The sequence below is a fragment of the Podarcis liolepis genome (assembly GCF_965112155.1).
Source record: "Podarcis liolepis genome assembly, chromosome: 2".
Taxonomy (NCBI): domain Eukaryota; kingdom Metazoa; phylum Chordata; class Lepidosauria; order Squamata; family Lacertidae; genus Podarcis; species Podarcis liolepis.
In genome coordinates this window covers 56,363,081-56,375,922 of record NC_139555.1, presented here as the reverse complement: position 1 = coordinate 56,375,922, position 12,842 = coordinate 56,363,081, and the positions used below count along the sequence as shown (strand labels likewise).

At 44.7% G+C, this 12,842-nt stretch overlaps 1 protein-coding gene across 6 annotated transcripts in view; it reads right to left on the bottom strand.

Moving 5' to 3' along the window:
* Window positions 1-9,358, bottom strand: part of P4HA2 (prolyl 4-hydroxylase subunit alpha 2) — a 48,008-nt gene extending 38,650 nt beyond the window's left edge. For 2 of the 6 annotated variants that reach the window (XM_083487898.1, XM_083487894.1), the window contains exons 1-2: window positions 9,317-9,358; window positions 6,587-6,655 (exon numbers count right to left, since the gene is read on the bottom strand). The gene's annotated coding sequence lies outside the window, so the exon portion shown is untranslated. The other 4 variants (XM_083487893.1, XM_083487896.1, XM_083487890.1 and 1 more) reach the window with 4 other exon arrangements.
* Between the last annotated feature and the right edge of the window lie 3,484 nt (window positions 9,359-12,842).

Sequence of the window (12,842 nt, the reverse complement as noted above, 5' to 3'; positions counted from 1 at the left end):
TATATATATATATATATCATGAAGACCAAATTGAAAATCATTCCAAAATCCCAGTTCCAAAATGCTTGGAAGCAAATCCCAATGGAATTAGGTGTGTTGTAGACCATAGCTCAAGTAATCAGAAACATTTAACTTAACGACTATATTTAATTATGAAATGTTTCCTCTCCCCTATGGTCAAGGTGGGGAGCTCTTTTCAGTCCATGGGCAACATTCCTTTGTATATATCCTTCCATATATATCATTCTTTTTCAGTACAAGTAAACATTACAAGCATTATCCATAGACCTTGTTTTTATAAACATCAAATGAGGAGATTTAATCTGTTTCTTGATTGTACAAATTCAAAATGAACATGGAGATTTTAAAAAAGAACGCTTTCCTGCACACAAAAAACTAAATGAGGGACAGCTTTGTAGCTGTGCTTCTCTGTGGAAAGCAACTTTCTCTACGTCGGGAGAAGAATCCAGTAACAGGACCCTGTCTTGTAGCCTGGCATGGTACAATCTAGAAGCAAGCTTATTTCCTCGTTTGATGCTGTGAGACCTAGAAATAGCTGTCAACTTTTTCCTTTTTTTAAGGGAAACTCCATTATTCTGAATAGGATTCCTCACAAGAAATGGGAAAAGTTGACAGCTATGAAAGTAGGCCTTCATAATCACATTTGGCAAAGTAGAAGCAAGCAGCAGTCTGTAATAAGCACATGCCACATTAAAGAGTGCTACACCAATGTCTTAAACCAAGGTCTCTGGCAGTAGGAGGTTCAGACATCTTACTCACTACAGTATTGCAGCAACTTGCTAGAGGTAGGAATTGCTATGCAAGTCTGTTATCTGCTGCGCTGCAGTAACGGCACTGCTGCAGATGGCAAGAATATTCTCTGCAACTGCCAATCAGGACAGAAAAAGGACTAATGGGATTCTATCTAGTCCTACAAAGTTGGTTGGCTCCTACGTCTTATGTTGTTCTGTTGCTTGATTCCCTGCCAGTCCTGAGTGAGACAGCATTGTTTGAACATTGTAGTTCTGTGCATTTTGGTTATACATGCTCAAGTTAGACTAGATTCCTAGACATATGTGGCTCTGTGCCACTGCAAAGGGACAACTGCATCGAACCTAAAATGAGTCTATGGTCCAATTACTAGAACTTAAGGTGATGGGAATCTGCTTGATGAACGGAGTTTAAGGTCCACAAAACCAGGCAGTTTTCAGTGGTTAGAAAGCAGGTCTGCTTCCACAGAAACAACTGCTCTATCCCGGCCCTATAACGGCTCATATATTTATGTCTATGTGCCTCTTTATAGGGACAGATAGGTAGGAGGAGTGCCAGCGAGAGTGTCAGGCTCCAGGACCTGGGAGAGCTGGGTTCAAATCCCCACTGTGCCACTAAGATCACTGGGTGACCTTGGTCCTATCACTGTTTCTCAGCCTAACCTACCTCACAGGGTTGTTGTGAGGATAACATGGAGATGAAGAGAACCCTGGATGACACCTTGAGCTCCTCGGAGGAAATGTAGGATATAAAAATAATAAATTAGATGTTAACACATATATAAAATTATATCCCTCTGATTATCCCTCTAGTCCTTGCAAGAGAATGTAAACTCTGCCAATGCTCAGATTTTTGTTAAAGTCTCAACCTATTGACACTGGCAAGAGTTTGCATTTTCTAGCAGGGACAAGAGTGATCAGATTTTCTTCATATTCTTTTTAAATATTATAAAACCTGCAGGGGTTAGTCATTAATCCTTGGTGATGATTTCTAGCTATGGCTCTAAAATGCATAACTCTACATTCTGTGGCTACAAATTAATGGTTTTTAAGCATATGGGAAACCTCAAAAGAGTAATATATGAAATGTCCTTTAAGCATGACTCATGTTGATTACGTTCAGTCATTGAACTGGCACTACTTCCAAGCAGCAGGAAAGCAATAGACTCGATTGAATCATTAAGCTTAAATGGATGTATAAAACTGTACCCATTTACGCAAACACTCCTCCCACTCACACAAGCTGCACAAATCAGAGAGATTGAACAGGTAAATAAACAAAAATCATGCAGCTCCATAAACTGCCCTTAAGCTTTTACCCATTACAGAGACAGCTAGCGCAGTACTGTGTGGTTAGGATTATGTGCTGGCCATTTCTGATTCAGAGCTCTGCTTAGCTATGAACTCAGGGGTGGTCTGAGACAGGCCACTATCTTGTACCTTCAATTTACCATCTACGTATATTATGGCTATACTGCAGCAGTACTAGCCTATTTTACAAATGAACACACATAGGACCAGACTGCAATGTAGCGTGTAAAACACCCAAGGGGGAAAACACTACAGGCACACTGCGCATTAGTATCATTTTTGTCAACTTAAGATATGGCTCCCTGCTGGTCAAATAACCGCTGTGGTTACCTATAATTCGTTTAGCAGAATCTGCTTGAAGAATTACCTCCTGAAAATTATTGGCAATTCTTCCACACAACCAACTCGTCTCTTCCTAATGTAGCTGCAAAACAGACGAGAGAGTCCACTGATGTAAGAGACCACTATATGTCAATGACTTGGATGGGATTTCTGTTTTCTTCCAAATCAGTAAAAGGGGGACGGGGGAAGAGGAGATGGTAGAAGTTCCCACTGCCACCCAAACAGTGAAAAAGTGCTACTCGTTTTCATTCTGTTAAGCAGAATGCACGCCCTTTCGCTGTACGTGGAGCTGTTAGAAGATAGAAATGTGGGGTGTGTGCATGTTTTCTATCCCAGAAACTCCATACTAAACATGGTGCACTAGGGCAGTCATGCAAATTTAATGCATCTGGCGCAAGCCGCAGCCAGGTCATCTGTACTGTGCCAAGGAAGTTATATGTAATTTTGATGGATGAGGCAACTGCATATAAAGCCAGCTCTGTGCTCTATGAATTCCACAACATTTCTACATAATTGCAGGCTGAGTATTGCAGGGACCCAAGGATCCTCTTTCACGAACTGTCTAATATTAAGCAGTGGTAGGGCACAAAGCAATGCTCTTAGCTAGCCCTGTTCTGTGTCCCTAAAATCGAAAGGAACATGGAAAAATATATGTCTTACATATGACACACTACCAAATGGAATAAGGAGGTAGGAAAGATATCCACTGGGGTTTTGTGTGTGTGTGTGTGTGTGCTTTAGATATCAAATGGACAAATACAAACAGAGGTGATGAGGAATCAGGATTTAAAAGAGGAAGAAATGAAGGGGGAGAGTGGGAAAATAATGAGGAAGAAGTATACATTGAATCTGAATATTTGTTTACTAGTGGAAAACAAGTTCACTTTCATATTTGGTTAAAGCAGAACTTCAACTTTATAGTTTGAAACTATAAATAACCCAACACCATGAAGTAGTTACATTAGCACAAATGATTTCAGTTTGTACAATGGAACTTCTCTTCTCTCTTCTTTCCATGTCTCCCTGGTGCCCTCCCTGAATCTGCTCCAGTGGATTGGGGGGGGGGCACTATCCAGAACAGGTCCAGGGGCATTTGGGAGACTCACAGGGAGCTATCCGGAAGCAATTCTGTTGTGCAGCCGGAAGTCTTTGTGCTAATGGAACTTGTATGAAAGCCAGTGTGGGATAATGAGAAAGACTGTTGGACTAGGACCTGGGAGACCACGCTTCAAATCCCTATTTGGCCACAAAGCTCACTGGGATGACCTTGAATCAGGCACTGCCTCTGTCTGGAGTGAAGAATTAACTCCTTATTGTCAAAAGCACACTTACAAGTTAGCTGAAGGCTAACTCAGTCCTACATATCGCAGCTACTCCTAGGTGTACACCCAATGGAGCAAATGCTGTAACAGAGAGAACCCATCCCCGACCTCAGCTAATGTATCTCCTAACAGCAAACAACTTTGTTGGATACCACCAGAGTATACAAATATGAACTACCAAAGAAAGAAAAATGACATTATGGGAGATGTGGTAAAAGAAACCCATTACCTTGAATTTCAGGACATCGTCCCACCAGTGGAAGTAGGCTATAAAGAACTGGTGACCAATTCTGCTTCCTGAGAAGTTGCTTAACTGTTCCCACTGAAATCAGTGGGACTGAAAAGTGTCCCCAATCTCATTTGGCTTCTTGGATAACGTAAACCACAGCACTCATGAATAATGAATTACAGACTGTGGTTAAATGAGATCATGTAGTGTAGAAAGGCATCCCGCTGGAATCAGAAGCAGCAGCCACCACTTCCTTTGGGAACTACTAGGGCCCATGGCAAATTACTGTTATAATTGTTGCATTTTGTCTCAACTTTGTGTGGACTTTTTCATGCTAATTTAAGGGTGCTCTTATAAACCATCTGCAAGATTGCATGCACCCTAATTAAAGGAAAGTGGTACCTACATTCAGTATCCTGAAGACACTACCAATAATAATATTTCAGAGCCTTGATGGAACTATTATATTTATATTCTTATACACGCTACACACATCCATTCTCTTTATCCCACCATGGTTTTGGTCAAAGAGGCTTGCAGCTTTTGAAGAGACTGCAATGAGCTAGGAAAAGTGAACATCTGTATAACAATGGATTTTCTGTGCATAGCTTTTATTTGCATAGCCTGGGCACAAAAATACCACAATTGGCCAGTGCTATTTCATGTACCCATGTCATGTAAAGCACAGTTAACCAATGTTTTGTCAGTTGCTGTAGGCCTACAACTCCCATTGTTCCTGCCTATTGGGCCATGGTTTCTGGGGTATGATGGGAGCTGAACATCTGGAGAGCTTTGTTGGCTACCCTGGATGTAAAGTGATGATCCATGAGATGATCCACATTTCTCCACTTCCAGAGACTAGGAAAGTCTTATGTAAACGAGCTTGGTGTGTGAGGGTGGCCTTATGTGACCTTATATGGGAGAAATCCAGAAAGTGCCTTTCCTCTACCACCAGAGGACTTGTGTAAAATCCGAATGTAAAAATCCCTTTTCTCCAAAGCTCTTGAGAACTAAGAAGGAAAACAACACAACTGTGGCTTTAACAGTGCAAGAGGAAATGCTTGTTGAATCTCTGATAAGCTTTTTAATTTTTTTATTTTGTAAAATGTATCAACCACATAACCAAAAGGTCTCCACGCAGCATACATGATTTATCAATAAAAGCAAGTATACATAACTAAATTATTGCTGAAATAAATAAGTTCTTAGCAGGCTGTCTAAATCAATATAGCAGGGAAGTTCCAACGCATAGTTTTAATTCGAACATTGATTAATATTTTTTAAAAATAATTGGTTTTTCAAAAAGTTTTAGTTGTCTTATTTTTATCTGTAACCCGCCTTAAGTCCCTGTCAGGGAAGAAGGTGGGGTATAAATAAATATAACAACAACAGCAACAACAACAAGCGCTGCAATGTTCAAAGAGCCACTCCAAACAGTTATGCAGAAAACTTTATATATCACTCTTAAAAGTGCAAGTTATACAGATTAAGGTGGGTCAAATCAAAGTCATTGGGAGGGGGAGAGTAATGAGCATCAGGCTATCCGTAGCACTCTATGGAGGTAGAGAAACTGGCAGATGGAAAGGACTATCACCAAGAAGTCAGTACCCTCAATTCCTCCTTTTCTGAGCAGCATATGATCAATCTGCCATACTTTTCATAAGACCCCTCTCATATTTTCTCCTGTCAAAAAACTGCTTTGCAAGGGAAAGGTGCAAGAGGTTCCTACTCCACATTGCCTCTTGAACTCAGAGATCCTTGAGAAGTGGGAGCTCTCCTGCCTCTCCAGGGGCTCCCTAGCACCACCAACCCACCCAGAAACAAACAAACAAACAAACAAACAAACAAACAAACAAACAAACAGAATGGAGCTTTCCTGCTTCAATCCATCTACCACTGACACTGTCAGAGGATGGTTTGCATTATTTTCCAGAGCCACTCAATACCCTCTTCCTCCTCTCTGAAAATAAAACACATTTCCTTTCCTTCCAACCCCACTGTTCGCGACCCCCCTCCCCAAAACATGCATGTACACAACTCTGGATACATGTGTCAGATGAAGTCTGGTTTTTAAGGTGCCACAAGACTAAGAGGGCTGCCCCTCTAGAAATCCCCACAGGAGACATTCCAGGGGTTTTTTGTGTTGTAAGAAGTCCACCTTCCCAGCTTATGCACACAACCATTTGCGTATATTGGAAAAAACAGGGATAGCTCAGTCAGTAGGAGCATGAGACTTTTAATTTCAAGGTTACGGGTTCCAGCCCCACGTCCAGCAAATAGATTTCTGCATGGCAGAGGGTTGGGCTAGATGACCATCGTTGCCCCTTCCAACTCCATAGGTAGCTAGTCTATGCACCAGGTAAGCCCCTGAGGGTCGCCCTGTATTTACATTACTCCCTTCCCTTCGGAAATGCAAAGGATGCTGCCAAGAGCTTTTCTCTTGCTGCAACCCCCATTGCTGCCGCTGCTATTGCTACTTACCTGAGCTCAAAGTTTCCCACAGACATTCCTCAGGTAGGAAATCGCCCACGGGGGTTTGGGAGGGGGTGGAGGAAAGTCACACTGCTCCAAATAACTCCCCGCTAGCGGTACAAACCAGGGAGCGGATTTACCTGCCGCAGCCGCTGTGTTGACAAGTTGGCAGCGCCCGCCTCGTCCGTCGCACTTCTTGCCTCGGGAGCCTGAAAACCAAGTTAGGCAGGAGTTTATTACGGCGCGGAAACCTCCCCTGCCGCCGCTCGTCCCAGAGATGAAGTCATCCCCGGCCGCTTTTCCACCCGCGTCTCGCCTCCTCGGCCGGCGGCTTCGGCTGTCGCCGTCGCGGGGGCCCGCGAGAAGCCATGCTGGGTCAAGCGGGAGTCATGCAGGTGCGCCGTCGCCTCCAGGCTGCAGCAGCGGGCGGGGAGGGAGGGAGGCACGGAAGGAGGCGGGGGGCGAGCCCCACGGAGGGAAGGCGGAGAGGTGAGGAAGAGCCCAGCGGGAAGCAGAGGTGGGCAAGGGGCAGCGGGAGGGCACAGCAGCCGGAGAACAAGCGCCCCCGGGCGCGCCAGAGGCAAGGGAGCGGCCGGCTGAAGGCGCCGCGGCCGCGGGGAAGGGGTCGCCCGAGGCGCGCGCCAACCCTGCCCTGTCCTCGGGGCGCACCTTCCGCGCCTCGCCCGGGAACACGCCGCTTCCCGCGCCGCGCTTTCTAGAACAGCCTTGGCGTTTCCAGCCGGAGCTGCGCTTCCCCCGCCCCTTTGGCGGAGGCCCTCGGCGTTCTGCGCTCCGATTGAGCGGCTGCCACGTCGGAAGCCCCGCCTTCGCCCGGCACGGAGAGAGCGCTACCGTAATGCTCCCAATAGCCGACGCCTCCCCGGCGATGATGGAGCCTGGACGGTGTTAGAGCTGTGCGCTCGACACCCTCCCCGAAACGCGCGCACCCAAGCAGCACCCAACTTGTCAGTGCGACGTCTCGTTGCCTAGGACGTTTAGAGCACCCAGTGGCGTAGCGTGGGTTGTCAGCACCCGGGGCAAGGCAAGTAATTTGCGCCCCCTAACCCGTGGATTTGCGCCCCCTAACCCTAACCTCCAGATGTTGCGCCCGGTGCGGCCGGCCCCCCCTGCACCCCCCACGCTACGCCACTGAGAGCACCAACAAGAATTAGACGCTCTTGTTTGATGGGAACGACAGTGGGATTGAACGCATTATTGGCAAGAAAAGGAAGGCCTTTCAGATCTGGCAAAGAGATAGAAACATTCGCAGGAAAACCCAAATGCTTCTTTACAAAGCTATTGTACTACCAATTTTACTGTATGCTTGTGAAACATGGACTACTTTTAAGCATCATCTCCAGCTCCTTTATTCTATCAACGGTGTCTCCGAAAAATTTTACATACCACTTGGGAAGACAGGCAAACTAATGCCAGTGTAGTGGAAGAAGCAAAGATCACCAGTGTCAAAGCAATGTTTCTTCAACATCAACTTCGTTGGAATGGTCGTGTTGTGTGGATGCCTGATTATTGTCTTCCAAAGCAACTACAGTGGTACCTCGGGTTACATACGCTTCAGGTTACATATGCTTCAGGTTACATACGCTTCAGGTTACAAACTCCACTAACCCAGAAATAGTACCGCGGGTTAAGAACTTTGCTTCAGGATGAGAACAGAAATCGTGCTCCGGTGGCGCGGCGGCAGCAGGAGGTCCCATTAGCTAAAGTGGTGCTTCAGGTTAAGAACAGTTTCAGGTTAAGAACGGACCTCCGGAATGAATTAAGTACTCTATTGCCAACTTAAGAATGGAAAGCGTAATGCTGGTGGTCAGCAAAAGAGGTTTAAAGACTCTCTCAAGGCAAATCTTTAAAAGTATAGCATAAACACCGACAATTGGGAAACACTGGCCTGCAAGCTCTCCAATTGGAGAACAGCCTTTACCAAAGGTGTCATGGACTTTGAAGATGCTCAAACTCAGGATGAAAGGAAGAAATGTGCTAAGAGGAAGGCACGCCTGACAAACCCTCACCATGATCAATTCCTGCCCAAAAACCTATGTCCCCACTGTGGAAGGATGTGTGGATCCAGAACTGGACCCCCACAGTCACTTACAGACTCACTGTTTAGACTGTGTTCATGGAAGACAATCTTACTCGGCTATGAGTGATCACCAAAGAAAAAGAGATGCTCTTGTGGGGGTGGGGGGCATTATCGCATTCTAGGAGGCAAGGTGAGGCGACCGCCTCAGGCAGCAGGACCCATGGGGCAGCAGATCTTAATCTAGACCTTTGTAGGAGGTCAGGTAGGAGCAAGGGGCAAAGAGAGAGGCCTAAAAAAAGCACTGGCAAGTGTGGTGGTGGAGGGTCATACTTTTGTATCTGAACTGCAAGATGTTGTCCTGTGTGCATGTCATTTACGCTGTGTGCATGTCATTTACCCTGATGGCCAGAAGGGAGAAGTCTGTTGTGTTGTGTTTTCATCTCTCTCTCTCTCTCTCTCTCTCTAAAACTGGTGTGTGGATCAGGGTGGCATCTGAACATGAAGCATAGAATTGTGTTTTGAACATGTGCTCCAGGTGTCATTCTGCTGCCTGCCTCCGCCTTCAGTGAAGTTATCACATTATAAACAAACTGACAAGTGAACTGATTGAATGCTCATGTTAACAGACAGGTCTCACTGTAGTCAACCAGCTGTCTACAGGACGCTGTGAGGAAAAACACACTCACTGTTTTCAAGGTAAAGAGATTGTTTTACGTTGAGAAAAGCTTACTGCAGTGGAAGATATTGAACCAGATGGTCCTGGAGCCTGCAATAAAAGAATGTGAAACAGAAAAGTTGATCCTTAAAGTACACTCTGCTGATCACAACCAACCTGCTTTCGGATGACAGTTAGAGCTGCGTGTGGGCGGGCATCTGTATAGCTCTACATTCTTTAAACTTGCAACATTCTATTTCTGCTGCAGCAACATCTAGCACCTTTGGGGATTGAAGAACTTAACAGCCATGAACAACTTCATGCATGCTGGGGGGGGGGGAGAGAGAGAGAGAAAGCTTTGACCACTTCAGACTAATTGCAGCAGATTAGAGAAGGGAATTCCTCGTGGTCCTTTATGGCCCTCCACCATATTCCTGGAAGCACTTCAGTCTGGGAAGTGATACACTTAACAGCATTAATTGAAAGTGAAGAAATTATCCAATCCAAACCAACACGAACATCTTTGCAGTGTAAGGAATTTAGTTCAGTGTTTGCCTGTCCATATAATCAGCATGCTTTGATTTTTGGCTTCAGATCCTGATGATTTTCACAGACGACTGTGTGTGGTTCATTCATGGAAAACAAGAGAAGAAATGCAGAAACTACCTCTAATAGAAACAACTTTCCAATGAATATATTGTTATGTGTTTCTGGGTGCCAGACTCCATTGGGTTACAAGTTTCTGGGTGCCAGACACTGAACCCCTGGATTCAGCAAATGTTAACATATAAGCCAGGCCAGTTTCCTGGTGAGGAAATTTCCTGGGGTGATGGGCCATCAGGAGAACAGAAAGCGGGGGATGAGCCATTAAGGAAGCCAAGGAGAGGGGTGTCTGAGCCAGATGGCATATGGGTTGGGGGCCCTTCTCTATCCTGGAGAAAGTGAGAAGAACAAAAGCCAGAGTTGAGGGTTTGCTGTGATGTGACCTAGAGGAAGAAGCTGTAGGCTGGAAAGGCAAAGAAAAAGGCATGGCTAATTCCTGCTTGAATCCAAGGCTGTGACTATGGGAGAAACAAGATCCCCTGGGGGTGTTGATGCTAATAATAATAATTTATTATTTATACCCTGCCCATCTGGCTGGGCCTCCCCAGCCACTCTGGGCAGCTCCTAACAAAATATTAAAATACAATAGTCTGTTAAACATTAAAAGCTTCTCTAAACAGGGCTGTCTTCAGATGTCTTCTAAAAGTTCGGTAGTTATTTTTCTCTTTGACATCTGGTGGGAGGGTGTTCCACAGGGCAGGTGCCACTACTGAGAAGGCCTTCTGCCTGGTTCCCTGTAACCTGACTTCTCACAGCAAGGGAACTGCCAGAAGGCCCTCCGCACTGGACCTCAGTGTCCGGGCAGAACGATGGGGGTGGAGATGCTCCTTCAGGTATACTGGACTGAGGCCGTTTAGGGCTTTAAAGGTCAGCACCAACATTTTGAATTGTGCTTGGAAACAGACTGGGAGCCAGTGTAGGTCTTTCAAGACCAGTGTTATATGGTCTCTGCAGCCGCTCCCAGTCACCAGTCTAGCTACCGCATTCTGGATTAGTTGTAGTTTCCAGGTCACCTTCAAAGGTAGCCCCATATAGAGCACATTGCAGTAGTCCAAGTGAGAGATAACTAGAGCATGCACCACTCTGGCGAGACAGTCTGCGGGCAGATCGTAATAGTCTCAGTTTGTACATATGTGTAAATAAACCAAACATCTTAAAGGCATCACAGTCTCCACTGTTCCTCATTCCCAAAAGCTGAAGACAAGGGGGAAGGTGATGCCTCAGAGAAGGGTACACAGGCTGGAGTGGAGGAGCTGCTTCTCATTGAGTTCTCTCCTCCCTGGGAGCCTGCTGTGAAAAAGGGGGTGCAGGAGGGAAGTACTGCAAAGAAGGGTCAGCTGCCTGGAGCTGAGGAGCTACTGCTGATTTGATTCCTCCACCTGTTTCTGCTGTGTCTCATTTCCAGAAAGAAACACAAACCCTAGCTGAACACCTGGAATCTCACACTGCTCTGAAACGGGGGTGGTGGTGGTCTTGAAAAACAACTTTTAGTGAACCTTCTCCATTTGTCAAACCACATAACAGCCTTGCTTTGTTGGTGGACTTACAACAAACAATTGTGCTGCTACCTACAGATATATTGCAATGGGAGCATTTAAGTGGAAGGATTAGTATTTCCTTTACGCTGCTTTCAATACAATACATAAGAAGAAAACACTTGCCTGTATACTATTATTGAATCTGTCAGTAACATGTTGACTGACAGCCAGAGGAAAAGCATTCTTAGTAAGACTTCTTCTTACTAAAGGATCCTGTTCTTAAGGGTTGTGTTCATGTTAAATTACAAAACAAGAAGAGCATCTGGTTTGCAAATCATCCTTCAAACTTGCCTGGTTTGTTTTAGATTTTGAATTACTAATCAACAGCGGGCACTGTTCCTAGAACAATCACTTTTAAAACATACTGGTTATACTGAACAATGCACAAATCACGCTCTGAATGTTTTTCAAGGTTCTAGTCTTTTCGTTTAATAGTCTTTAATTTTCTTTGATTGCAATTCATCTCCTTTGTATTTCTCTTAACACATTTTTTCTCTCCCTCTGTTAAATACAAGTTTGTGTATTGATGTGACCCATGGGAGATGCCCAATGGAGTAAATATTAGCTTTAGATGGGGCAATTTCAATTGGGCAAATGGTGGTAAGGAAAGTCTCAAATCCCCTTTCCCCTTATACCATGATCCTACTCTGAATCAGGTGCCTGCCTGCCCCTACAACTTATTGTAAATTGCTACTATTTTAAAACAAACCCACTAGAAATCCTACTCACAGGTCTCCCTTGTCATGTTCAGTTTGGCCCTCAGTGATCTATAAGGTAATTGTCTTCATGTGCTTGCATTCCTTGATGGCAGAGATGTAACCATGAAATCAAATTGCAGAAATTACGGCAGCAGAATTACATTTCCCCCTTTTAACAGGTAGAAGCAAGAACTTAACTGACCAAAACCAAACTCATATATGATAGGAAAAAGCCCTGTTCAACAATAACATTCTTTTGCTTCTGCTAAATTTAAGAAACCAAGTATTGGCTGGCTGCAAAGTAACGGAAGCATTTAGAACCAAACCCAAGGGATGGTTTTGGAGGCTCATTTAATGTAATTATGGTAAAAGCAAATGATTCTCTGGCAGCCTTAGAAAGCATGCCCTCCTGCACGTTCGCAAAGGCACCAAACTGACATTTGGAATACGGGAAGCCCCAGCAATTGCCTGTGGCTTGCTTTATTTTTAAAATGTCTAAATGTTACCATGTGGCCAGACATGTCTCTGAGAGGTCAGAACCCACGGTGCATGTAAGGAGAAGATGGATTGATTTGTCTTTTTATGTGCAACAAATATAGCTTAAACGGTTATCACAAATGTTAGCATTTATTGTTATTCCACACCGGCAAAACTTTAGCAACGTTGTTCATATCCTGTTTTGTACAAGGTCATAGATCTACATTTTAAAATTGAGACATGATCTGATTCTCTCTTCTGCAGGAGAACCCCAAGCTGGGCTCTACAATTTTTGAAGGTATATATCAAATGGAATTTTCCCATTGTCTTCAAAGCGATGTAAATTACAGCTGCTGCTTAAAAATAGGCATGACTACATTTCTCAGT